The sequence below is a fragment of the Pinus tabuliformis genome, chromosome 2_2 (genome assembly GCF_031772625.1).
Source record: "Pinus tabuliformis cultivar Carrire ecotype Pingquan chromosome 2_2, CPIR1, whole genome shotgun sequence".
NCBI lineage: Eukaryota > Viridiplantae > Streptophyta > Pinopsida > Pinales > Pinaceae > Pinus > Pinus tabuliformis.
In genome coordinates this window covers 121960804-121986092 of record NC_142300.1, presented here as the reverse complement: position 1 = coordinate 121986092, position 25289 = coordinate 121960804, and positions in this window count along the sequence as shown.

Here is a 25289-nt window from a genome sequence, read left to right as displayed (position 1 = left end):
TTTTTACTATCTCAGTTTTCCCATCAAATTGAGGATGATAAGATGAGTTATGAGCTAACTGAGTACCAAGACAAGAAAATTATTATGTCGAAAAAATTCCAGTGAAAATGTGATCTCTGTCACTTACAATAATCTTTGGGTTTCCATGTAGCTTTTGAATTGTTTCCATAAATGCAGTAGAAATTGTACTGGCTTTAAATGGATGAGATAATGCACAAAAGTGTACATACTTGGTAACTATGTCAACTGCCACCATGATGACACTCTTTCCTTCAGACTTGGGTAAACCTGTGGTAAAATCCATTGAAACCTCCTCCCAATGTTGGCTTGGAATTGATAAAGATTGTAATAGACCTGGGGTCTTAATTGTTTCAACTTTATTTTGTTGGAAAACCAAACATTCTGCCACAAAATTTTGAACATCTAATTTAAAGCCATCTCAAAAAAATTCCTTCTAAACCCTGTGGTAAGTTCTTAAAAATCCTCAGTGCCCTCCTAAGGGAGAAGTGTGCAACTCCATAAGAATATTTTGTTTGAGTTCGGAATTCTTACATAGGTATAAGCAATCTTTGTAACATAATGAATCATTTTTCCACCTAATGGTATCAGATGTATTGGGATCTTGTTATGTATTTTGAATGAATGCCCACACTTCTTCGTCATTCTTCCATTCATCCCTTGCTTCGTTTATCCAATCTGGTTGGATAATAGAAATGGCACAAAGCAATGCTTCAACATCCTCATCCTTACTTGAAAGTTCATCTTTCAAAACTTTGCTTCCCTTTTTTGTGGATGATTTCAAAGTCATAACCCAACATCTTTGTGACCCAGTTTTTCTGCTCTTATGAAGATAATCTTTATTCTAAAAAGTATTTAATACTATCATGATCTGTTTTTACCTTGAAGTGTCTTCTCATTAGGTAGGGTCGCCATTTCTTAAGTTCATGTAGTATTGCCAACATTTCCTTCTCATAAATAGCTTTGTGTAAATACTTTCCTTTGATTGGACAACTTTCGAAAGCAATGGGTCTTTATTCTTGCATTAAAATAGCACCAATTCCATTTCTTGAGGCATCACATTCCACAATGAAGGTTTTTGTGAAGTTCAGTGTAGCTAATACCGGTGTTTGGCACACTTCCTCTTTAATATTTGCTTCTGGATTTCATGAAAATGCATCTTTCTTCAATAATGTTGTTAAAGGTGTTGTTATTCTCCCATAATTCTTAACAAACTTGTCATAATACCTTGTCAACCCTAGAAATCCTCACAGATGCTTTATGGATGTGGGGGTTTTCTATTCCTTAATGGCTTTAATTTTCCTAGGGTCTACCTTAACACCTTCATGAGATACAATATGACCTAGATATTCCACCTCTTGTACTCCAAAGAAACATTTGGAGCTTTTTGCATATAATTGTTTCTCCTCCAATAGTTTGAGCACCCTGTCAATATGTTGAACATGATCCATCCAAGACTTGTTGTAGATTAGTATATCATCAAAAAATACTAACACAAATTTTCTAAGGAATGATTTGAAAATGGAATTCATCAAACCTTGAAATGTAGAAGCTGCATTGGTAAGGCCAAAAGGCATGACCAAAAATTCATAATGGCCCTCATGGGTTCTAAATGTTGTTTTCGGAATGTCTTCAGTCTTCATTCTGATTTGATGCTATCCTAAATCAAGATCCAACTTGGTGAAGTAAATTTATCCATGCAATCCATCCAATAATTCATCAATGATGGGAATGGGAAATCTATCTTTAATAGTGAGATTGTTGAGCTCCCTTTGATCCAGACACGTGCGCCATGATCCATCCTTCTTATGCACCAATACTACTAGAGTAGAGAAAGAACTTTGACTAGGTTGAATTATACTAGCCTCTATCATTTCTACAACCATACGTTCAATTTCACTCTTTTGGGCATAGGGATATCTATAAGGCCTAATGTTTTGAGGAAAACTTCTTGTAATCAAATGAATAGCATGATCATGATCACGAATAGGTGGGAGGCCTTTGGAAGTCTCAAATACCTTGGAATGATTGTCCAAGACTATTTTGAGATATGGAGAAATAGATGATTTCAATGTGGGAACCTCTACCGAACATACTTGTGAAATTACGCCTCGTTGTTCTTTCTTTAGAAGCTTTGTCATTCCGTTAGAGATTATTATCTTTCTCGGTTTCCCTGCGATACCACATAATTCAACTTCCTTTCCTTCTGAACAAAATTTCATGAAAAGTTCTTGAAAATTAAAATCTATTGTACCCAAGGATTGTAGCCATTGGACTCCTAGTACAACATCGACACCACCCATTAGAATGGAAAGCATTGGGCTATTCAATACTTATTCTCCCATGGATAGCTTGATCTTATGGCACTTTATAGAGAAATTTAAGGTTCCTCCACTTGCAACCATCACTTGACACTCTGGTGTTGGATAAAGGAAGTAATTCAATTCCTTGGCTATATTGCAATCAATAAAATTATGGGCACTTCTAGAATCAATCAACAATATTACCTTTTTCTTCTTGATATGTCCTTCTATCTTGATAGTTTGAGGAGTGGTAATTCCATCCAATGCATTACAAGATATGGTTATATTTATTTCTTCTTTCTCTAGGGTTTTTTCCTCATGTATATCCTCTTCTTTTGATGTTTCTTATTCCTTTTCTTCCTCCTCTTCACAATCTATGTAAAATAATTTATTCTTAGCACACTTATGACCTTTTGTGTATGTATTTTCTATCACAACTGTAACAAATCCCTTTTGCTCTCTTTTCTTCCAATTGTTGTGGTTTCAACCTTGTAGGTTGTGGAAGGCTAGGGGAAGCAACACTTCCATATTTATAGTTGTGAGTGGTAGGCTTCTTTGTTGCCATAAATTTTCTTTCCATTTTATTTGCCAACCTGAATCTCTTCCCCAATGAATCAGGTTCCCAAAGGCGAACCTTATATTGGATGCTTTTCTTTAAATTCCCTATGAAGACATCAATCCTTTGCTCCTCTGAAATATATTTCACCTTTATATTCAATTTTTGGAAGTCCTCGATGTGCTCCATCATTGAACCCTTTTGTTTGAGATTTATCAATTGGATAAAAAAGGTGTTGCTTTTTGTATCCTCATAATGTGCTATCATTTCTTTTGTAAAAATTGCCCAAGTGACAATTTGTTTACGAGAGAAAAGCCATTGATACCATCCAAACTGATTTGGTTTCAAATATAAAGTTGCAATACGTACCTTTTGTGTGTTTTTCACATTATGGAGATTGAAATATTGCTCCATCTATAGTATCCATGTTATGGGATCCTTGCCATCAAACTTCCTCATATCGATATTTGAAACATGGTGGGTCTTTAATAGAACGTTAAATTCTATGAAATCATGATTAATATTTATTTTGTCCCATCATGAGTTTCCTTTACTACCCTTTCCCCATTAGTAAACATTTCTTGTAGCAACTTTGTCAAATTTGTCTTCAAATCTTGCATTTTTCCTTCCATCTTAGCTTCCATGCCTTTCTTTAAACCATCCATCTTAGCTTCTACATCATTAATATTAGATTCCATGTCTTTCTTTAAACCATCCATATTATCTTCCATGCCTTTCTTTAAACCATCCATGTTAGCTTTTGTTACTTTTTGTGAGAGTGAATTTTGTTGCACTTGGTCTCATAATTTTGATATATCTTGTTGCATTTCTTCCTCTTCTCATGAGTCATGCTAGATATTTCGGGTTTCTTACTAGGTGTTTCCATTTTCTTTCTTCAGGGCATCAATTAATGATAATTATGCTTCACTATTCCCTTTGAATTCCTTCAAACTAATTTTTCGAACCAAACTTATGCAAAATTAAAAGAAAAAAATACACATGTTTTTTCACTTTGTAGGAGCTCGATATTGAATCTGATGTATCTCTAGAATTTATGATCTCCAAGGTTTGAAATTATTCACTGTGGTAGGCATTTGCATCCTCTTTCCAATTCCACCAGACTGATAGAAATTGGATTCTCCAAGAAAGAGTTATGCCCAATCTCCCAAGATGACCTAATTATACACCTTTTCAGTAGAGAGAAATTGTTCAAAGTGTCATGTGTCACTGTTTCAACCTTTAGACCTGAAAATGATGTAAAGAAAACTACAGGTCATCATATTTCTGGAACTTCTTATGAAATTTCAATCTGATACTCAGAGAGAAAGTTATGATGATTTTCTTAAGGTAACCTGTTTGGTATGTACTTCGAGAGCTTGCAAAAACCCTAACTTCCTTATATCATATCTCTGAAAATGTAGTGAGACACAATTCGAAATTTGGGCCGGAGGCTCATTGAAATTCAGTCTAAAATTGGTTTTTCTTGTAGCTTTTGAAACATCACAGAAGAAAATTTATAGAAAAAATTCCACGATGACCTATTTGGAGCAGCGAAACCCTAAAATCCAATGCTCTGATACAAAATGTTATGAAACCATGTCACAAAAAGAGATAAAAGATAGATCAACGACTTAAAAGCAGCCTCTTTGAGGGGGAAAACTCTTTTACACTACATAAATGAAAAATTCTTGGATGATACAAATGACTAAACCTCCTTTCTATATATAGGATTCTAAGGGATCACAATATAATCAAAGCTAACATAACAATAATAATATAAGGGCACAACAATAACAATAGTGGGCTTCTATGGGGAACAGTAATAACAACATGGGGACAATAGGGGCACAATAATAACAATAAGGGCAACAATGACAATAGTAATGGGGAAATCACTAGTATTATAGGGACCTAACACAATACCTCATTTCAAGAGTGGTGATGTCAATAGTCCCTCCAATTATAGGACCATCATGATAAACCCTTTGTTTGCAAAGCTATTTTGAAGCATGTTAGAAAATAAAATTAGAAAGTGGGCAGAAGAAAGACATAATCATGCTAAAGGGCAAGAAGGTTTTAGACCTAAGCATTCCATAGTTGATCATTGTATAAATTTAAGGTACATCATTGAAAAAGTTTGGGAGAAAAAGGAAGAAGTATTTTGTTCCTTTGTTGATTTCAGAAAAGCATTTGACATGGTTCCTAGGGATAATCTTTGGCATAGAATGGAGGAACTTCGAGTTCCTAAACATTTGTGAGTAGTTGTTCATAGGCTGTATGAAGAGGTGAAAGTCAAAATTAGAACTTTAGCAAGAATTTCTGAAAGTTTTAGAAGCGATATCAGGGTCAAGAAATGTTTCCCACTATCTCCTGCCCTTTTTGGTTTATATATCGACAAGATTGAGGAGTGGTTAAATTCGTAGGGGGTGATGGTATATATTTGGGCAAGTTTTTTATAAGGATTATTTTGTATGCATATTACCTCATTCTAATTGCTAAATGGACTGTTGGTTTGCATGAGCACTTACTATCCCTTGAGCATTTTTGTGAAAGTGTGGGGATGCAATTCATTATCAGGAAAATCAAAGTAGTGGTTTTCTCTACAAAAAAGAAAACATAACCAGCATAACTTCTACTTTGAAGGCATCATTCTGGAAGAAGTTGCGGATTACAAATACTTCAAAATTGACTCGAACAAAAATCTAAGTTGGGATGGTTGTAGAAAGAAAAGAAATTTTGGGGGTTGGAAAACATTTTATGCTTTTCAAAATAGGTGTAGAAAGGTAGAGTTATGGGACTGGAAAACCACTCAAACTCTTTTTAGGCTTCTGGTGATTTAGGTGATTCTCTATGGTTGTCAAATATGAGCTAGTAGTACATCTAATTGGTAGTGGAAACAAATTGAGAAAATTAAGAAGTATTTGATTACAAACAAATTCAAGATTGAAAGTCCAGTTCCTTATGCTATCTTGTTAAGTGAAATAGGGGATGCTCTTATTGAAGCAATTGCTATGGTACAATTCATAAGGTATTTAAAAAAAATTGAGCAAATGGAAGAGGGTAGATGGCCTAAGGTTGTCTTTAATGACATATTGTGCAACAGAAAAAAGACTTGGATGTAGAAAAATAAAAAATGGTTTAGTAAATGGGGTATTTTCTTGAACACGTGCCCCATAAACAACAAAGAGATAAAATTTTTTGTTATGGATAAGTTCCACAAGTGTACTTGGGATAAGGCTGTAGGAAGAAAGAAAAAGTATGAATTGTTTAATCCCACTCATAATCATCAACCAAAAGCATACACAGAGGCCAATATCTCTTGGAGAGCCAAAATTATTATTGCATAGTTAAGGACTAATTCTCATCAACTTTGTTGTGAAACAGGGCATTGGAAAAGGCCAAAAGAAGTGTGGGAGGAAAGAGTGCACTTTTTGTTCTTAGGAAAAGTGGAAACAGAAAAACATTTCATTTTCAAATGTGAGGCCTTCAAAGACAATAGGGAAAGTTATGTAGATATGTTGGCAGCTAGCTCTTGGGATAATCTATTTAGTGAGGGTTTTGTCGAGAAGATGGGAGAATTTATTTTGAGGCTTCACAGAGAAAAGGTTGAATACATCAATCATATGAAGAAGCAATTTGTCCCATAGGCTATCTTTGGCCTTGTGGACGTTAAAATAATTTTCTTTCTTTCTTTTCCCTTTTAATTCAAGCGATCATTTTAAAATTATTGAAATTTTAAGATAAAGTATGTTTAGGGAAGTTAATTACACATTTTGAGTTGGGTGGCATCAAGATTTAATGAAATTTTATTTATAAACAAATAAACTTTGGAGTTTGGAGTTAGTTTTAATTAGTAACATGAAAAAGTTTGACATTATATCGTCATAACATTTTGTTCGAGGGATAATCAACTTGACATATTCAAAAGTGGGTTGGAGTTTAGAATTTGTAGTGCATATATCAGTTGTCAGCTCCTTGGTATTGTTGTTCCTAGTAGACTGTATATTGAATTGTGAAGTTTCATCGCTATTTGAGGAAAACTTTGAAGTTATATCTTATATGTAGTGATTTAATTTGTTAAAGTTGAAAAGTCGAAGATTCAAAGTTAAAGTTATGGTTTTAAAGTTTAATTGAAATTGTATCATCAATGTTGTAGATGAACCTGACTGTTATAGACATTTTTGTGCCCTACAACTCCAAGCATGAAATGTCCATAAACCAAGGGCTCCTAAGTCCCTAAGAGTGTTGATATAACCCCTAAAGGAACAAGGTCAACATATTACAGCTTCTCCGAGAAGTTCTCCACCAGAAACTGCTCAGAATAGGTCAAAACAAGATCATTTCAGCTGCTCCACTGGCTAGGATCATTTTAGCGCAAGACACAGGTTGGTTCTTTCTATTCCTCTCTATCTATAGTTCATAAAGGAAATACAAAAGTAGTTTTTCTCTGTTTTTTTCTAAGGCAGCTGTCACACCTTAGTGGGATAGAGCAGTTCTAAATAGACACTTTTCCCTGTAACAAAATGGCGACTCCACTGGGGATTAATTAGTTTGTTTGTTTATCATTCTTTGTTTGTTTGTTTCATAAACTTATAAGTGGCATTCGAACAGCATTTGCCATAACAAATGCAAAGTAGACATCTGCTGCTTCAATTCATTCACTGGATCTGTTTATGATTTAAACAACTGATTCACAAACTATCTGATTGCCCTTGGTATAGCTCTTAGATCCTCCTTAGATCTACCCCTGATTGTTGAATTACTGATTGCTTTTTACTCGGCCAAAAACCAAGGACTAAACTGCAAACTGTGACCCAGAACCCGGACAGAGTCTCGTTTCTGGCCTAGCGCAGGTACTGTTAAGAGATCCTGAATTTCAGCGCACTTCCTGAAAGGGCAACCTGCGCTGCATTTCAGATTCTCTATGTTACAGGTGCGCTGATCAGACTAGCCCTGTGCAGCTATGGTTCTTGTGCTTCATTCTTTCCAGTTCTATCTCTGAATTTTGCTGCCTGTGATCAATATATGCCTGTTTGAAACCACTTTTCCTTGCTGTTATTCCACCTCCTTTGTACAAAAGAACTGTAGATGTTTTTGTGTGTTTGTTGAGTCATTTACAGTTCTCCTTAACAAAAGTAGCATAATCATACTGTCATCCTTTGATTTGAATCTGTCGTAAGTGTCGATTTCAATCGTAGGAAAGAGTTTGATTGCTGTTGATGGTTGATTATCCTGTTACTATTGCTTTTGGTCTGAATTTGTGATTTTCTAGTGTCAAAAACGAGTATTCATTTCAAAATCGTAAGGTGTCGTAATCATCTTTATTTTTTATTTCGAAAAGAAGCTTGTTTATGTTTGTCGCTTGAAAAGAAATTCAGATTTGTGCATCAACTTTCTTTTTAGCATCCATATACTAAGAAAGTCGAAAACAAATACATGCATGTGCATTTGCATATAGACAGTCTGTTTGGCTTGATTTAGGAAAGTGCATTTACAGTGTGCTCTTTGCTCTTTGTGAAAAGATTATGTCTTTCTTTTCCCTAGTAGCTAGGATTTTCATTGCATAAAAGAGATAAAAAGTTTGTTTATCATCTTTAGATTGCATTTTAGGAATTACATCTACATCTCGTGGTGAACCCAAAAGGCAAACTTCATAAGCAAGATCAACTTAAAATAAATTCAATGAATCTAACAACGCTTTGGAACTTAACACACAACATTTAGAGGTCTAGGCTAGAGACGTATTCTGGCGTCGTAAAGCCTGGTAACTGTTGTTCTCACTGTTGGTTGGGTGATTCCTCCACTTTGAGACGATAAGTGCCAGTACAAACTTTTGCTCCCACGTACCGTCGAGTATATTTTGGGAGACCCCTATAGGCTTAAATCCTTTATCCATAGGAAGTCGTGTCTGCCGCCCTATCGATCGCAATGCACTGAACACAGCATTCGGGAAGATTGACTGTCGTACCGTAAAAAGTATTCTGCAGTTTTGCGATTGGTTTGGTACTCCCTCTACCTAGACTTCCAGAGCAGTCCCTTTCGTTCCTTTTCAAACTCCTTAACAGAAAAGGTCCATCTGAGCACTTGTCACTTCAGGCTCATTAAAAATCGAAGGAGACTAGAGTCATCTTTTGTTTTTTCTCGACTCTTAAAAACTGAAAAAACAAGTTGTGTCAAAGCATCTAAAATTTATTTTAAACGGAATATTCATTACCCCTTTCCTACATTGATCTTGGGTTGAGAAAATGGAGTCCACTAACCAAGGAATTCCCCTTGGAGGAAATGCTAGTCCCTTCTCCTCTTGGGGAGATGTTGGTGCACCCCATATGGCCACATTGTCGCTTCCAGGACTAAAAATTGGTTTGCCTGTATGGCTCTTCTCGACCTCTGTCGTTCAGAACACCACTATTCCTGAACAATCGAATCAGCAATTAGACGAGTCCAGAGTTACCCATCAACCTTCTACTTCCTCTAATTCTTCCTCTCCTCCTTCCTCTTCACTTGATGGGGCTACTAAAGCCAAAAGTCAAGTACCTAAGGAGAAGAAGGAAAAGAAGAAGAAAGAGAAGAAGAAGAAGAAGGAGCCAAAAGCGAATGGGGGCAAACGAGTGTCGTCTAACGAAAATCCACACACTGCACCGACCAGGCCTAAATCGCCATGTGTCATTTGCAAGGGAGACCACTATCACAGAGATTTTCCTTACATCCCTCGGAAATTAAGGGATTGGTCTCCCCGTTTTCACAACCCGATGTCGTCAACCTCTGATGATCATGTTGAAAACACACCGTCAACTAGTGAAAGTGAAGCCCCAGGACAAAAAGGAAAATATAGATTTCCTTGTAAACTGTGCGAAGGCAATCATGCCATTCGCCGTTGTCCCTTCTTAGACAAGGCTAAAAGAGTTTTGGACGATTGTCCGGTTTCACCGTCACGACTTCCTCCTGGATATAAAAAACTCTTACCAAGTCCGTCACCAGTTGAAAATCCGGCTGGCTCGCTCAGGTGGTTGGCTAAAGTACCTATCATTGAAGACAAACCATCTGAATCCATACCAGATGAAAGTCAAAAGGTCGAGGCGGCAGTTGACCGAGTCTTGCCTTCAGAGGTTCCATCTTCAGATGATACACTCACTGAAGAGAACAAGGATGACACTGTCCAAATTCTCTTCATAAACACAGACTCCAATGAACATGGGGGCAATTTACCCGTTCCTTTACCGCAGGAAGGAATTTCTTCATAGTCGTACCCGGCCGTCTATTCGGTCCCACCTCCAAGCAACCTAGTTGTCTCCTTCGACTGGAATCAACTAGGCAGACCCTGTTTACCAGCTAGTATACCATTCTGAATTATTGTTCAAATATATAGAATGGTTATGGCTGGTACCATCATAGATGAGGGGGCTTCTGTGAGTATCATTTCCTCGAATTCTTGGAAAGCGCTTGGTTCGCCATCGTTTCTGCTTGAGATGAGAAATCTGACAGGCTTTGACAAAGGAACCAGTCGACCGTTAGGGATCCTTCCCAATGTGCCCATAAAATTGAGAGGGAAAACCATTCACATGAATGTGATGGTAGTTCAAGGACCCCTGGATTACAATCTACTCCTTGGACGATACTATAGTTATTGCATGGGAGCAATTGTCTCCTCACTCTTTAGAGTAATGTGTTTTCCGCACGAAGGAAGAGTGGTCAAGCTCATAGACCAGCTTTCATTTCCGGGATCACGCATAGCAAATAGTCATATACCATCCCTAAATAGTCTTTTCATGCAAGAAATGTCTCAATCTCCAGTCCGTCCACCCGATGAGTGCGAGTGATTCGGGGGGACATGACTGAAACCCAGGGGGCATGCATCCTGGTCTGCTTCGGCAGGAAAACTTCAGGTATAAGGTAGGTTTCCACGAGAGAATATGACCTCCGTACTCCCGTCCATGATTGGAAGGGGGAGTTGGACTGGAACAAGATCCTCTTGTCAAAGTTATGTTAGGGACGGTCGCGCCATACCATCCGCTCACCTTTGTTTATTTCGGTAGACATCGCCGAAGAAGTGTTTTGTTTGCGTTGTGAATAGAACAATCTTTGGGTAACCTGTAAGAGGTAGGCCTCTCTCGGTAAAACAAATGTTTTAACAGACTGAAGAAGGGGTAACCTTGAAACTCTGTTTTATACCTGGGGGCATGCAAACCTTTTGGAGTGCAAGCGAAGAGCGACTATTTATTTTTTAAATTTACAGGACCTCTAACCCTTTAAACTCGTAGGATCGGTCATCTCCTAACTTGCATAAAGAAAGGATGTGAGGCAAAAATCTAAAAGTTGTCGTTTTTATATGAGACATTCTTATCATACGACTGGATTAGTCGAGCAGTTTTAGCACATAGTTCAAGCTCGTTAAAAAATAAACATAAGACATGAGCAAATGTTTCTACCCGCGATTAAGCTCGTTAAAAAATGAACTATTCCCCGGTAAATAACCATCGTGAATGTAGTACTTCAGCCATTAAAGCCTTGGTCGTGTTTGCACCGTCACCTCCACTTTTTCATTGGCCGATCATTCACCTCCATTTGATTGTTTACCCATTTTGAGGAACAGCTGCGAAGAGTGATCTCACTAGCCATCCTTGTGACACTGCTATGATTGGAAAATTCCAAACCTTACCTGGAATCAGTTGCTACCCGTTTTATCACTCGTTCCTAAAAAGACGAGTCTCCTTTAAGCTCTTTTCAACTGACTCGTAAAATATGAAAAGATTGCCGAGTCCTTGGCCTTTCCAGCTCGTTAAAGGGACAGGAAGTGCTATCCCTCCTCTAGATTTTAATCTTTTTGGACCTGAGGGATTATTACACAAAAAGATCGAGCGCTTGTTTTGTTCGGCTCGATAAAAGTATCGAAAATTCATCCCTTCTGTATTATTTTATACTTTTTCGGACTTAAGGGATTAGATGACGAAAAAGGAATTTTGGAGTTACCTTTATGTTCCTTTTCAGACTCTCTAAAATTGAAAAGGACCGAGTTATCTTTGTCGTTAAACTCGTTAAAAAGATTAATAGCGACAAACTTGTCTTTAGACGAGAACGAGTTTCACTATCGCTAGGCTCGTTAAAACATAGCGATGGGTTTGCCCGAAGGGCAAATTATAGAACAAGCATATGTTATCCTCCTCAAGCTTGACAAAAATAAAGAGGTACTGGTCAGCAATGACTAGGGAAAATTGGGAAGAAAACTCAAAGAAACTTTATTGGTAGCAAGTCGCTCTTGAACATGACACTTCCACTCCATGTCCGAGTCGGGTTGGGTTGTTTCATTCACCGGTCACATCACCATGGTCATGCCATACCATCAACATTTGGGGTCAATTCTACCAATCCATCACATCAGTGTCGCCGATATGTTCAAGACAAGTCATTCAGAGAATTCACCTGTGTCTCACCCACTACCATACATTATACTCCATTCTTTCATGACCGCCACCCTGAACCTTATATCGCCAGATCGTTTTCACCTCCATTAAAATCATTTGCTCCATTCCATGTCATTGATGTGGGATTCATTAAGGCCCTCTTGTGACGGATCACTTCTTGTCGACATCAGTTCATTATCCAAGAAGTTGATCTAGGAACACCCCATTCAGTACTTTGAAGCTTGCATGACTCAATGGCAAGTTTCTCACTTCCGGCAACAGGTTTACATCAATGGCCTTCGACCGAAAGATTTTGTGTGGTGTTCGACGCCAAGTCCTTTATTCACACCACGTGAATTGTACTGCAGTACCTTGAGGATAATTATCATTATCGATGATTCCTCTCACGCTTGTTAACAGTTTACATCATTGACTGGTAATCAAGCGATGTCTTTCCATGTTCGACTTTAGAACATTTCTCACATGGATCGACTTGTACTTCGAGTGAAGATCAGATGAGATTGAAGACCCCAGATCTAGTTTCATCCATCCGGGCTGCGATATATATTCAGGAAAATAAAGACATTAAATGTACATCATTTCTGCACAGATAATCATCCACTCAAAAGGATGATGGCTCTACCAGAAACATCAATCTACACTCAGACGATTGTCTGTCCTATGTACATGAAAATGAATTTATAAAGCTGAGCATGGGAATGCCCGCCTCAGCTAGATCATGAAAACAGTATGAAGGTAATGTATTGTATTGTATCTTATTACAGGTCTCCTCCCAGCATTGAAAGAACTTCGGATCCTCATAATAAAGCATTTCACCTGACACCAAAAGGTTAACGGCCTCATACTTTAAGGGGCAATTGTTATAGACATTTTTTGTGCCCTACAACTCCAAGCATGAAATGTCCATAAACCAAGGGCTCCTAAGTCCCTAAAAGTGTTGATCTAACCCCTAAAGGAACAAGGTCAACAGATTACAGCTTCTCCCAGAAGTTCTCCACCAGAAACTGCTCAGAATAGGTCAAAACAGGATCATTTCAGCTGCTCCACTGGCTAGGTGCATTGCATTGCACCTAAATACATTGTGAGGGTGTGTTGCATTTCAAAATTCCCTTCTGTGGGGTGCGATGGGCGAGAAATGACAAATGGCAGTGTCATTCCGCGAGGTGGAGAGACAATGGAAGCTTCCAGAATCTTCTCCTGTGACACTTGCCTCACTGAATTCGACCAAGGATGAGTAAGAGGCCTTCAGTCTCCAAGTGGAAGCAAGAACTGATAGAGAGAAGACACTAATCAAATCACAAGATTACTCATCCTCCTTACAGATATCTATATATGGATCCCTCATCCCAGAGATGCAGAGGCTGGAATTTTGCATATTGTAAGGAATTGTTGTTGGTTTTTGAGACAAACATCAGATTGTTGGGTGATCTATGCTTTGTTTGAGGTGAAGAGGGGCTTCTTTGCTGGGAGGTTGATGCTGGGTCAGGAACCACTGGTTGTAACTCCTCCTGGATCTTTTCTTGTTTATCAATAAAAGCTATTTGAGTTTTCCTCCATGCTTTTGTATCATTGATGCTTGTTACATTTGTATGGTTAACTTAAATCTGATCCTAAGTTGTTTATGAATATAGATCCATGTCTTTGTATAGTGTTCTTCTTCTGTGATCTTACAGGTACTTTGTGACGCTGGGCAAGTAAGGGAGCATGTATCTGGAGACTATCAAAGAAGAGAGGGATTGGATCAAAGGATTAGTGCAAGACACAAGTTGGTTCCTTCTATTCCTCTCTATCTATAGTTCATAAAGGAAATACAAAAGTAGTTTTTCTCTGTTTTTTTCTAAGGCAGCTGTCACACCTTAATGGGATAGAGCAGTTCTAAATAGAAACTTTTCCCTGTAACACTGACATCTGGTTAAATCATCATAAAAATGTTTGTATTGGGTGTGTTTTTGGTGGTAGCCGACACCCCTTTTTTCAGAGTTTATTGCTGGATACAATGGCCAAAATCGGTGATTTGTTACAAACATTACGTATATTATTTCCTTAGTATGTTCATAACATTGTCCAAGTCAGCAAGGACACACTCTGTGACATTCAATCATGTTTGCAAAATTCTAAAAGAAAAATTGAATTCTTGGAGCTAGAGCTCCAATATCAGCGAGGTGAACTACATGAATTACAAAAGAATAAATCTGAACATGTTCTTGTTCAGAATAATAGATTGTTTTAGCCTGATCATCAGTCAAAGAATGGTCAGAGTAATGAAGTGATTTCAAGAGAAAAATTGTGTGTAGTGGAATTTCATTGTCAGGCAAGCGTATGCGAGAGCCATTTTCATACAGATGTGAAGCCTATTGTTTCCAAAACTATCATAAGACCGTGTGAAGAGATTACTCATAATAAACATAGAACTGGTTTGGGATATAAGATCTTCGATGTATCTTTTCACATTCCATAATTTTCTAAACCTATCCAATTCCAAAGTGTTGGATTTTTAGATGGTGTTGTTCCAGAATAGGTTGATAGATGGCAATAGTGTAATAGAGTTGGACATGTGAAAGATCGATGTTTTGATCCTCACCCATGTGATCATTGTTGAAAGCGCAATCACCATACCATTAGATGTTCCAGAAAGAAGACTATTGCAAGGGAGAAGCTAATTTTTTATGGATTACTTCTTGGGTTCAGATGAAAATTGCTAAGAATATTTATAGGTCATTCTGAAGGATATGTTCGAGAGTGACGACCAGCCTTGCAGTGATGAAGAATACTTCTCACCCTGTGTCCGACAAGGGGGGAATTGTTGATCATCTGCTACAAATTTGAGTTCGAGATGTCAAGCGAAGCTGAGTCGGAGATCTACATTGAGCCTAAGCCACAACCTGTACCAGTTAGAGCCAAAGTTGTGAAACTTCAATATTTTGTTGATTGAGTTGTTTGTGAATGAGCACTTCCATGTTTGGAATTTTTCGAGGAACGATTGTGATAGTTCCAAAGTTTTTGATCACCTTAAAACCACATTTTTGGTTGTTCTGGGAACTTTTATGAAGGTTCTAGAGTTGGTGTTGGTTGAGACCTTGAGTTCTCCCATATTCATTTGTGGTCATCCTTAAAAACCTTTTCTTGAGAGACATTCAGCTTTTGGCTTAGATGCTTTTTTTTCATTTTGAGATCTTATTCTTGGACTTTGGTACATCCCTTCGAATTAAGGGGGTATGCTAGACAAGTAATCCTCGTGATTAAAGATTGAGTTAGTTTGTATTATGGTTAGTATTTATTGGAGTCCAAGAAGACCCGGTAACTAATTCAATTGTTTCATGTATGTACTAATATGTACACATTGTACATCATTGATTGAGATCAATTCATATACAATTTATTTCGTTTCCAATTTGTGTGTCTTACAAGGGTTTATTGATAGCACTAAATCTTTTTCACCATATAAAAAAATATATATTCAAACACTTAAGTAATCAAACTTCTTGAAAAAATTATCATCAAGTTCCTACCAGAAATTCACCATTGAAGCGAAATTGTGGCGATTCAATCCAATAGGAGATTCATGTAAAATAAGAAATCAACTATTATGTAAAATGAGTTTCAATATTGAAAACAAGAAATCGTAACTCCATGATAATCCATAAATTAACTAATGGCTAAAAAGATGCCAACATTAACTTGGATACAAGTTGATGATAGTGATCCATGCGGTCGTCTCATTAAGGTATATCAGCATATGAAAACTTCTAACAAAGTCTCAGTTAAAGCTAAAGGGTGATGAGAATGTTATCCTTGAGCTATTAATGTGGATCTGAGTTTGGTTCGCCAAAGCATATTTGGCAAGGCATTGCAAAAGTTCAAGGATTTTAGTATACTTGGCGGGAATAATATACATTGCTCATAAGATCTGAAGATTGCCATCTATGGGAGCTTATTGTACATTGTGTATTTTGTCCATGTGTATTTGTGATTTACCATGATGTCTAAATCGATTTCAAAAGTTATTTCATGTTGAATTTTAAGCCCAATTTCCACATATCGATTGCAGATATCAAATCCAATCTTTCCCTTTGTGGATTCAAGCCTTGAGTTCGACCACATCCTTTCCTTCCTCGTGTAATCCATTGTTGGACTTTGAACACTAATAGTTTTTTGGTTGGGCGTTGCACTAGTGGAAACTTCTTAAGGAAAAAAAGGGGAAATACATTTTATTCAAGAATAGAATTATGGGCCATATCTTTTACTCTTCACTATATTCATTAATAAATGAAACCATTTCGCTTGAAGTTCGACGTCGAAGTGGAACAAATTGGTATGTTGTGTACTTTCTCTCACATTATCAATTTCATTTGACATAAAATTACAAAGTGTTAATATAATTTTGACACAAAAAGGTTTGTAGAAGTATGTCTATGGAATATTATGAAAGTATAGGTGAAAATTTTTATGATTATGAAAGTATAGGTGAAAAGTTTTATGGCCGTTGAAGATTGAAGTATAGGTGAAAATTTTGAAGGCTGAGAATTGGGAAGGAATTAGTTTGTAAAAGGATTTAAACTTATTCAATTTGAAGAAAAGTGAAGTTCTTTATTAGTATATTGATGTGTTCCCTAATATTTAAAGTTTAGGTAGAGTTGTTAAAAACTTGTGTTTTTTGTTAAGTGATTATAAGTTATTAGAGGGGGCGGGGTATGTACATTTCTATAGATTTTAGCACTCAAATCATTGTGCAAAGTGGGGTTTATTGTCCCACAAATAAGGGGGTCTCATATATCAATTTGGTGTCCAGCTTGATCATAACCTTAAAACTAAATTATTGTTAATTGAAAAACTATTGTTAAAAAGGAGGTTTGTTAAAATAATTTTTTAGCCATTTCCTTCGACAAAAGAAATTGCAATTGTTTAAAAGATAATTGTAATTATGAAAAATCAATAATATAGAAACCTTTGCAAATAAATCTTAGATCTACATGAAATTTGAATAAGAAAATCTTAAGATACACCATGAGTACATGTCCAATTTTGTATTTCTTTTGGATCTTATCATATTTTATGTATGGTTTTGATATGTTAAATTCACACTTGTGACTAGTAATTCTAGTATTTACAATAATCCTAAATATATGCAAGAAATGAAGATAAAATAATTGAAGGTTAACTGACAATAAACACTTAATGTTTAAGAATCATCACATGACTAGTTATGTATGGCTTGAAACCCACTTATAAATGTGGATAACTTGGGGGGAATGCGAATTGATCCATCTATAGTACTGATTTCCCGTAGGCGATCCTTGGCTGCAAAAGCTACGCCAGGAAACCAACTCACCGGCGTTTAGGTTCAAGTTGACCCTTGAACCAGAGGGGGCTCCCTCATTGGTTAATGTTGTTCACCTGTCACTAAACAACAACCTTTGAAGCACAATGGCTAGATTTATGGTTTTAATTGGGGGTGGCTGGTGATCAATGACAATCCCTATCTATGATTAAAGGTCTCTGTCATAAGGTCCCTTCAAAACGTGTTAGCTTATAGCCTGACATAATGACTTATATTTTCAAGGATTATGATAGAAGAATGTAAGGATATTCCTAATAATTAAGTAGTCAGAGAAACATCTTAATAACTAGGGAAATTTGGTTGCATGTAGAAGATTTCTACAACCCAAAAAAACATATATTCAAAGGCAATGGAAAGAAAAGTTGAAACAAATTCTAAGAGGAGTTATTTCAGACAAATAGTCCAATAAGCTAATCTCTTTTCAAAGGTTATTAGAAGGCATAAAGAAAAGACCAGTCAAAGAGGAGTTATCTTGGACAAACATTCCAATAAGCTAATCTCTTTCTAAAGGTTATGATTTTGTAGGGGATTAAAGGATAGATTGATACACAGTCTACACTTGCCCAGACCTTCCTATAAATCCTTTTGAACATGTGTAGAAATAAGATATGGAACACTAGAAAGACATACTATAAAACACAAAATTTTGTCAAACTAGAGCTGGAAGTATTTCATTAGAAATCCTATATTAAAATCTATTACAAAGTGAAGAGACTTAGCATCAAAATTCCACACCTATCATCTCAATTGATGAAGTATTTATACAATTTATTAAAAAATATCAAGATTTAAAATATCAAGATTTATTACAAATATCTCAAACTCTTTTACAGAAATAGAACTAAAATATAGGACATTCAAAACTAATGAATCTACTTGGCATTATCTTTGTGGATTGCTGGTGAAAAAGAATATCAATTGGAATTGGATAGCAACTCTTATTTGATGAGGTGGCCTCCAAGTCACTAATTGTCTTTGAGATTTTTCCTCCCGAATTTTTGAAAAATAAGGTCCAGTCATCCCTTTGAATATCTTAATCTGAGCTAGTTGTGTGAAAATTAAGAGAATTTTTTGTAGTCGAGTATCTTAGGAACAAAACCCTCCTCCAGTTTCGTAAGATTCATCTCTAGTTATCCACAATATTTTCTGCAAAACGGTGGCTTAAATAGTCAACATTCACAGTCGGAAAATAGGCTAAAAATGATGAGAGTGTACCTCCAAACCCCTGAAATTTGTATGAAAATTGAGATAGGATTTTGTACTTTGGAATCTTATGAACCAAAACCTCTTCCATTTTCCAAATATTCATCATTTTTTGGCCACAATATTCTCTGTAAAAAAGTGGCTAAAACAGGAAATTTATGGAAAACATGCCTTCAAAAATGCATTTGCATCTCCCAAACCATAATAGATGTTAAAACAATGAGAGATTTTTTGTACATGAGGATGTTAGAAGAAAAAACCGCTTTCAGTTTCTGAAAATAGATTCCCATTTGATTGCAAACAATGTTTGACATTACTGTGTTGTATATGGAGAAAACATAGTTTTAATTGACCATGAGATAGGCATATGACGTGGAGGTAGGAGATGATGTGGAGGCACATGGTTGGTAGAAATAATTGACATGTGGATGCGGAAGGAAGGTGTGGGAATGGATCAGTAAGAAGGAGCAGGATCAGGCGGGAGGAGATATGTGGCAGTGGTGGATTGGTGGAGAAATGCTATGAAAGTCGACATAATCAAGATGGGTGGTTTACGCAGGGAGTGAATACCATTTTCGGAGGTGGGGGAGAGAAATTTCTTGTATTGGCAGAGGGAGGTCCGAAATCTCGGCGGAATGACATGTAGCAATGGGAAACTAATTTTTCAGATCCCCCTGTCGACGTTAAACATAATCACATCAGGGGGTTCGAAACAGTTAGGTGGTTGTCGAATTTGGACGGAGTTGAAATCTACAGTGAGGAAATGCACGGAGATTAGTGCTGGTGGTCCCCATTAGATCTTCGGCAAATAATTTTATTAATGAATGCCAAAACTTTAGGATACGATGTATTTCCAAGGTTTATTAAATAGGTTACCTCTTTTCCCTAATTTACACAAATAAACTAGGTAGGGTGCATTTAAATGTGTTGACCCTCATTTATTTATTTATCAATTTATCCTAAGTTAATATATAAATTTAAATTTTTTTGATCATATAGTTTGATTAAAACTAATCATGTTACAACACCATCAAACAGTTCTTACATGGCATACGAATTTCTTTTGCAACTTGGGGAGGTCGGGGGTGAGAATTAATCCATTGATATATTGATATTGATATATTGATATTGATTAAAGAAAAAAGCAAAATTACAAAAACAAAAAACAAAAAACAAAAACAAAAAACAAAAAAACAAAACAAAAAACAAAAACAAAAAACAAAAAAACAAAACAAAAAACAAAAACAAAACAAAAAATGCACATTACCTACATGCCCCTACAATGGATTGTGTTGGGAACCGCTCACTACCATTGCCCACTATTCCCTGGCAAAATATGATGCCCTAGACCTGGTGATAGAGGAGTTCAAGCCCTAGTTGGAGGAATCGAGGCAAAGGACAAGATAAATTCATTATAGCCTCTATTGGGTGGGCAAATTTCCATAGTTTAAATAGGCTTCCTTTTTTCCTTAAAATTATGGAAATTCTGGAAATATTTTGATAAAATATGGTACCGAATTTTGTAAATATGAGTTATAACTATTAAATTTCAAGATTTTGGATGCTCCAAAAGGTGTTAAATCTATTTCTACCATCAAAAACATGATTCAAACACTACTACTACAAGTTTTTTTGAAATTTTTTTTCCCTAATATGTACCACTTTTAACCATCTGAACAATTCCTCTACCCTTGTATTCTTCTTCGAGAAAATATCCCTCTTTCTACAATAAAACTATATGAGCAAACCAAATAGTATAAATACTAATGTGGCTGAAATGTTGTTTATAACCAAATCAGGATCGAAATTCATAGATTCAACCTTCACTGAATAATTATCATCCAAATTTTCCAATACAAGAAGCACATTTTTTGCTCATAATTTTAACATAAACTAGAAAGCTACAAGCTATAGATATCTTAAAATTTTCCCATAATAAGAGGAACCATCTCCCCTCCATAAATGCTATATAAACTCCTCCTTTTCCAAGTTGAACTAGTTCTTTTGGAGCTTGAATAACCAGCAAGATATCTATAGCTTGTAGCTTTCTAGTTTATGTTTGTGGAGGGAGAATAGTGTGTTTGGTTTGGTTTGGAACCAAAGGGAAGAAGCCTTAAAACTCCCATTGCTGGGGCTATCCATGAGATGCTAGAAGAGGCATGATAACCTGAATACATTGGAGGAGACCTACAACGTCAAGGCTTTGAGTCATTATGTTGGGGGCATGCAAACTTAACTCAAGCATAGTTTTTCATTTCAAGCTTGTGTAAACATGAAACCAAATTCAAGCAGAGTTCCCCATGGTTCAAGCTTGTGTAAAAATGAACCCATGCCCAATTTACATCTCATGATTTCTGTTTTTATCAGCTAATTTATACTAGATGAGCCTTGGTTATTTCATTCCATTGCAGCCATCTCTTTGGTCAATCATTCGCTTTCACTTGGTTGTTTTATGCTTTCTTGAGGAACCGCAGTGATGAATGGTTTTACTAGCCAGCCTCTTGACCTCTTAGTTTTTGAGCAATTCCACCATAACTGGAACCAGTTGCTACCCTTTATACCACTCGTTCCTCTAGGACGATTCACCTTTAAGATCTTTTTTGACTCGTAAAAAATGAAAAGATTGCCGAGTATTTGTCCCTTTAGACTCGTTCAAGGAAATAAAAGCAAGGAGTCATCATTCAACTCTTTCTTGACTCTCAAAATATGAAAAGATTGCCAATCTCTTGTCATTTTGAACTCGTTAAAAGCTACAAAACGTCGTTTACCCAGTATATGTTTACACCTTTCATGGGCTAGGATAAACTATTTATGAACAAGGTAATCCTTGGCTGGCATGGTCAAGCGGTTCTCTCAAGTATTGTTTTTACCTTTTCGGGATCGAGAGATACAAGTGTACGAAAAGGGAACGTTTGGAGTTTTATTTTTCGTTTCTTTCTCAAACTCTCTAAATATGAAAAAGATACTGAGTTACACCTTTGTCGGACTCATTAAACTTAAATGATATAGGATTCATCACCATGACGAGCATGAGCTTCTCCTTCCTAGGGCTAATTAATCTTACTAGGTAAAATTCGTCTGAAGGATGGACTTACAGTGCAAGCACATGCTATCCCCTTCAAGCTTGCGATAAAAAATAATTGGGGCACCTACCAGAAATGGTGGGGGAAATAAGAAATTTTATCAGTTGTGTCGGTAGCACACTCTTAAACATGACACTTTCTGCTTCGTGTCAGGTTGGTATATCCTCACTTCATTGTTAACTTTCCTGGGTTGGGCTGCTCATTATTTCCTTCCATTTGATCTCTTCCATGTCATCATGACCTCCGATCCTATGGATCCAAAAGCTGCCAAACTCCAGAGTCATGTCACTGATATGTTCAAGAGTTGTCCTTCTACAGTTACACTCATTCTTGATTCTATGTATCATCCCTAATCATTGAGTCCCTTTGTCTCATGTCGATGATGTGGGATACATCATGGCCCTCCTTTGACATGGTCACAGCCTGATGAATTTAGCTCATTATCTAGGAAGTTGGCCAAGAGACTCCATTCCAGTACCTTAGAGCTTGCATGCCCCAATGGAAAGTTCTTCGCACTCGATGACAAGTTCACATCATTGGCTTTTGATCGATTGATTTCACAGGTGTTCGACTTCTATTCCTTTATTAACATTCCATGGATTGCGTTGATGGTACCTTGAGAACAATTGTCATTATTGGTGGTCTCTCTCACGCTTGTTAAAGATTCACATCATTGACCAGTAATCAAGCAACTTTCTAGCATGCTCGACTTCAACACATCTATTCACATGGTAGGATTTGTACTTTGATCATCTTGTGTTGGAGCACAAGACCCTGGACTAATATTACAAAAGTCCAGGTTGCAAGGTGATGTGACATGATCATGCTAATATACATGTCTCTCTCAGATGGATGGTTGTGACCATACCATGAGTTGCTATATGTGATCTGTCTCATTATTGGATGGCTACGACCATACCTTGGTTTCGATATGATCATCTTTATTGGATGGTTGTGCCTATGCCTTGGATCCATTTACATGATCTCTCTCTGTATGGCTATGTCCATACCACAATTCATGTATCGTTTGTCAAAGTTACAGTAATGTATATGTATCTATACTTGCTTGCAGTTTTTCCGACAATGGACTCTGGTTCCCCACACCTATCTGTAAATCATTTCACCCCTCACTCTAGTTCACTCTTCATGCTTTAGGGGGCATCTATTACATAACATTTTGTCATTGTCTGTATACTCCTTGTTCCTATATCGTCAAGGACCTTTACAGTGAACCCTACATGCTTTCCCATCATGAAGAAACTCCCATTATGTCCCTCTTCATGAGCAGAAAATTTCGTTTTTGTATCATTTCCCAAGAATCTTCCTTTTACCCCAGTTTACAAGACCAGTGCTAATGACCTGTTCCCTCCTTGTGCCAATTTACAATGTTTAAAACCTAGACTAGCATGATACGGTTCAAATGAGCCTTTCCTCAGTCGCGTTGATCCTCTTTTGGGAATTTTTTAAATATAGAGTCAAAGCTTCTAGGTCTAGAAGCTTCGTAACATAAGTATGGTAAATGGTTGGGCTAGATAGAGCCGAGGAATTCAGTTTGGGCTCCTTTCCCCTATTGATATTGAATAAACCCAAGAGATAAGGCCTCTCCCATAATAAGAGGAACCATCTCCCCTCCATCAAAGCTATATAAACTCCTCCTTTTCCAAGATGAACTAGTGTTTTGGAGCTTAAATAACCAACAAGATATTTATAGCTTGTAGCTTTCTAGTTTATGTTTGTGCGAGGAGAATAGTGTGTTTGGTTTGGTTTGGAACCAAAGGGAAGAAGCCTTAAAACTTCCATTGGGGCTATCCATGAGATGTTAGCATAGGTGTGGGAACCCGAATACATCGGAGGAGACTTACAACGTCAAGGCTTTGGTTGTAATCTCTTTCTGAACTTATATGAATACAACTATTGATTGATTTCCCACATTAAGTGTTATCTTACATTTGATGGCTTAAGATTCCTTGAACTTTTAAGTAGGTTGAATGCAATTTGTATGCTATCATGTTTGTTATTGTTGTTTGTTTGCTTGTTTTAGGTATTCAAAGGAAGGAAACAAAAAGTAGTTGGAGTAAGGAAGCAGGATTATCACCAAGTGCAATAGCATTCTAAGAGATAGGCCCTCTTATTTGATTCTAGCCTAGGTAATTTTTCACCAGATTGTTTGTTTGTGGCTAGACCGACTCTCTCGGGCTAGAAGAATTGTCTTTTTCCGCATCGAGAATTTACCAACACCACAAATTGGTGACTCCAATGCGGAGCCAATCCTCTCGTTTAATTGATTTTCATTTCATGGTTTGTGTGAACTTTTGTTGTATCACCTTTTCCCTTTGGTTTTTTGTTCCTCGAGTGGTTTACTACTCTGAGTCTGAAATTTACAGTGGCAAGTCTAGTTTTGGTCTTTGAAAATTTTTATTTTTTTCTTGAAATCCTGGATTAGCGCATTTAATTTTTTGACAGCCGCACTAACTAGCGCAAATTAATCTCAAACATTCGCGTAGTACCCCCTTGTGGTGCCTATTATCAGTTAGGTAATCGCAATGTTTCCTGTAGGTGAATATCAGGGGCTCCCCCGAATCATAACCAATGTGTCTTGCCCTCATAATTTCTTCCTCTTAGCATGTTTGAAGTCATACAGACACTATCCCACCCTCTGATGTCTTCAGTCTCGCCATGTGCGAAGTTATTTTTTATTTTTTCTTTGAATCCCTCGATCAGCGCTCTTTTTGGCCAAACAATCGTGTTGATGAGGCCTATGAGTGCTAGTTGTAGTCTGACCAGTCGTGTTGGTCATTCCGATTAGTGCTAGTTGTTGTCTGGCCAATAGTGTCGGTCCCTGAGTTAAGAAAAATCATAATTTCTTCCATTCCGGTGCCAATGTGTCTTAACCCTTAGACTCTCTTCTTCCACCCAGAAGTGACTAGGAAGCTTTTTTTTTTGGTTTTTATTGATTGATTGGTTTCAAGTTTCATTACTTGATTTTTGAGTTTTTTGGATGGTTTCTATGACCTTAGGGAATATTTATCGTTCATTTGTTTGTTTACTCATTATATCAAGTTTCTCATTTGTTTCTTCATTTAATCCATCTTTCAGTCGCAGCATCTTCATTGCTTCATTTTCAATTGAATGAGTGAAAGAGTCTTGTTTGTTATCTTATTTCGAGTGTTTCTTTTCTCTTTCCAAGCATAGATTACATTGCTTGGTTTCTCAATTGAAGCATTTATGTGTTTGGTTTTTTTGATTCGGGGAAGAAGTTGCTTTTAGTTTCATTTATCATGCGTTGGATTTGATGGATGCTTGTTTGTTCAGAATTTTGAAATTTTCATTAAAGTGCTTTATGTGAAAGATTCATTTTGCATTTTATGA